The sequence below is a fragment of the Sphaerodactylus townsendi genome, linkage group LG06 (genome assembly GCF_021028975.2).
Source record: "Sphaerodactylus townsendi isolate TG3544 linkage group LG06, MPM_Stown_v2.3, whole genome shotgun sequence".
NCBI lineage: Eukaryota > Metazoa > Chordata > Lepidosauria > Squamata > Sphaerodactylidae > Sphaerodactylus > Sphaerodactylus townsendi.
This window is the reverse complement of record NC_059430.1, coordinates 35,850,527-35,854,875: the sequence shown is the minus strand read 5'-3', so window position 1 is coordinate 35,854,875 and position 4,349 is coordinate 35,850,527.

The window sequence follows — 4,349 nt, the reverse complement described above, 5'->3', positions numbered from 1 at the left end:
TGTGAAGTTAGAAACTCTGCCTCCAGGGTATTTTTAGCCATATACTATTCTTCAAGCCTTTTCTGCTGTTGTTTATACCAGAGAAATACAGGTAGCTGTTTATGTCATCACTTTGCTGAAATCAACTCAGAGCGATTCAAAAAACAAAGCAGAACTGAAGCCCACGTTTTCTTTTGGATCCTTCAAACCCGCAATACATTTAGAAGAATCATTCAGAGTGACTACCAAATCGAAACAGTGGATCCAATTATGATAAAATAGTATCCCCTAGTATTTAAAGTTTTCAAGATATTTGTAATCCCAGCCAGAATGATCTTAGCTGATCACAGAAGGATACCAGCCTGTAATGATGACCAGAATTTCCAACGAGATCTGAATACAGTTATTAGCATTTTCTTCTTGAAGTAGCCAGGCTTTATGATATATTTTTTGACAGGTTGCAAAATGCTTGGAAGTCCTGAGCACAATTAAAGAAGCTTCTCACAATCATCATAGGTACCCTTTTTGTAGTGATTTGGGGATTTGGGGCAAGTGTTCCAAAATCATTGTCCGGCAAACAGGTTTTGACAAAATAGGCAGCAGCAGACAAGAGAGCTTTTTGGAATACCAGAGGTGGCAGGGTGGAAAGAAAAACAACCTTTCCTTTCCTTAATACTTCAGCAGATCCTGTTGAAAAATATCTTGAAGGTTAGGTCTTCTGCACCATATTAACTGCACAGCAAAATCCACAGGGAAGGTCTTCAGAGATTTGTCTCTTTCTCCTGCTGCATTTGATTTCTCTTGTTACTTCTTATTTAGTGGAGGTGGTCCTGCAAAATTACCTTTCAAAGCACACCTTGGAAAATTCTCTGAAGATTTCTCCCTCACCTTTGAATGTTATCTTTCTGACCTCCCCCCTTTTTTGGCTTGTTGCCCTTTGGAGTCTTTTACTATCTCTCTCCTGTAATTGCACTGGCAGGCTGTTCCTTGTTTGTCCAATTACCCGACAACTGTTGAACTGATATTCCATCATATGACCCTTTGTAAAGCTGAGCTTCACATTACTGTGTAACCAGATGGCAATAAAGCACTCCTGATAAGATGAAAGACTTTTGGCTTTTTCCAAGAACTGGAGAAGTGTCTGGACAGGGAAAGGTAGAATTTCAAAATATTTAAGCCAATCACAATAGAATATGTGTGTATAATTATCTGAATATATTTAACATGAAGTGGTTTACAGCCGCCTATTAAGCTGATAACCAAAGTGAAGTTGCACCTTCCACAGACACCAGCCTGCAAATGGGTAAGATTGGCAGCTGCCTGTTCAACATGCATTCTCAGGGTTCACCTCATGGATCAGCCTGCCTGAAGAAGTCAGGAAGGCTCCCAAAGACCTGTCATTCCACAGAATTCTCAATAAATGATGTTGAGGCATTGTTAAAAAGAGATTAGGCCTGTAGTATAGTGAACAGCCCAGGGAGGATGCCTTTATAATGGAATGGGAAGGCAATCTACCACAACAATAATTGTTGGTATCATCTACTTTTACTGCATTCTTGTAATCCATTTTCTGTACTGTTTACAATACACCTTGCCTTAGATAGTTTGGTATTTGAATTGCTCTCTAATTCTGTAATCCTAGTTCTATTGCATTCTTCATTGATTGTAACCCATAATCTACCCTTGAGTCTCAGCAAGAAAGGTAGGCAAGAAATAAACAGACAAAATAATTGGGTAAGTCAGAAGACTTTTACTAATATCTGACTGCTGACCCCCAATTACAGAGTCAGACCAGCAGTAAAGATACCTGAATTCAAATGTGAATTCAAATCCATGAAGCTCACCATGTTAAAAATATATTGGAACCCTTTATATAACAGTAGTCTACTTGAAGACTGGTCAGGTTCGCACAATATTCCTGGGAATGTCTGTTTTCTTTGCTGCGTCACTTTATCAAAACTCGAATCTGCACAGGTTAAATAAGTTTACATTAAATATGAATGTGAAAGAAAACTATTATCAGGTCTTCCATATATGGTATTTAACACCAGTTATAATTTCAAAAATGTGTACAAATTGTTCCCCAGTTTGTTGGAAATGTTAAAAAAAATGGTACGTACATGGTGGTCCTGTAAAAAAGTTCAGAGGTTCTGGCAAATAGTTCATAGCTTAGTTCAAAAATATTAAAGTTGAAATTTGATATGAATCCTGAAATTTACCTATTAGAATATTCAGTCCAGGAGAAAAGAGCAGATAAACTGCAAGTGATTCCATGAGTTACAACAGAATTCAGCCAATCTAATGATTAAGCAATGACCTTGGGGAACATGTGCCACTTTTCTGGTAATTGGACTGTGCAAAATTATCCAAAATTTGCCACCTGGCCTTGTAGTCCAAGCAACTTTTATGCATGTGCAAATCTACTTGGTGTAGTATGCTGAAGAAGAAGAAGAAGAAGAAGAAGAAGAAGAAGAAGAAGAAGAAGAAGAAGAAGAAGAAGAAGAAGAAGAAGAAGAAGAGTTTGGATTTATATTCCTCCTTTCTCTCCTGCAAGGAGACTCAAAGGGGCTTACAACCTCCTTGCCCTTCCCTCCCTCCCCACAACAAACACCCGGTGAGGTGGGTAGGGCTGAGAGAGCGCGGAAGAACTGTGACTTGCCCAAGGTCACCCAGCTGGCATGTGTTGGAGTGCACAAGCGAATCTGATTCCCCAGATAAGCCTCCACAGCTTGAGTGGCAGAGCAGGGAATCAAACCTGGTTCTCCAGATTAGAGTGCACCTGCTCTTAACCACTACACCACTTCATCTGGGGAACTAAGGCAAACTGATCAGGAACACATAACTGAGGGAGTCTGAACTAGGTAAATTTACCTAGTGATCACACTTATGTTCACGTTCACATTCTGACTTATAGGGGCATCACATCCCCTTTCCATTTTGGTGATGTTTGGCAGCAATTACAAAATTCTTTGTGAGTTACTGCTGCTGCCTGTCACACCTCCACTCAAAATCCCTTTCTTTGAAGAAGCAGGTAAGTCTGTCCCTGACCCAGGTTTTTTTAAAATTTAATCAGCTCTTGATTTAATTGAGGCACTGTCAAATACCTCCCTCCCAATTCAGCATAGCTATATTTTCACTGAGAATAATCTGGAAATATAGAAGGATTGGGACGAGATAACCTGCACACGCTCCAAACACACAGATGCATTTTCTATCCCTTGAAGGATGTATTTGCTCTTTGCTTTTATGATTTTTGACCTGTTTCAAAAGGCCAAGGAAAATCATCTTGTCCCCTAAGCTCTTTTGTTGATCCCTATCAGTGCCTCACTTGATGTCTTCGGTGCTATCTTTATCTCAGTTCACTGGGGAGACAAAACAACTAATCCGGAGAATGCTGAAAATGGCTAGAAAGGGATGTATGCATCCAATCATGTGACTCCCTCAGTGTGCTGTGACTGCTGGAGATGGGCAGGGTTTCTGTATGTGGTTGATTTTAGGATGGGTTTGTGTGTGGATGATTTTGCCGTCCAATCACAGCTGACTGATAGTGACTACATAGGGTTCAGGGCAAGAGGCATACAGAGGTGGTTTGCTAGTGCATGCCTCTGTGTGGGCTGAGAGAGTCCTGAGAGAACTGTGACTGGTCCAAGGTCATCCAGCAGGTTTCATGTAGAGGACTGAGAATCAAACCCGGTTTTCCAGATTAGAGTCCACTGCTCTTAATAACTACACCTTTATGGCTTCTTCTGAATTCTAAGTTGGAATATGAAACAACTTGGGGCAGATCTAAGGAATTTCCTGATTGGCTTTAAAAACACACACAACAACCCTGCCATGATTACAGCAGTGAAGAGAAAGCCACTCTAACCCCTGTTGTTGCCTAAAGTGGATCACTGCAGTAGAGGGGTTAAGTAAGTTGCTCCGCACATACATCCTAGAGTGATATCAGCAATGCATGATCAGCCTGGTAATAGCTGGATGTAAATGGGCAGTAAATGACTCACCATTCCACCACTGTCAAAATAAATTCTCCTCTACATTTCCACTCCACTCTACTTCAGTTCTTATTTTTTTGGTTTGCAAATGTAAGGGCAAGCCCCAACATCTTATTTTCATTTAGATACAGAATCTGTCAACATCACTAGGCATTGAATGTTAACTCATTTTGGAAAATAATTTTTCCCAGAACAGTGGGATCAAAATATAATAATTATTTTTGATATGACAGGCTGGAAACCTGTCACTTAGGAATAGAATAATTTCAAAATCTATTTTCCTTGCCTCCTGTAGGATTCCATTAAGATGAGGCAAGTTTCCCCTTTCCTTTTAACTGAATCTCAGCTGTTCTCAACACCTGATGCCTCTTGGAG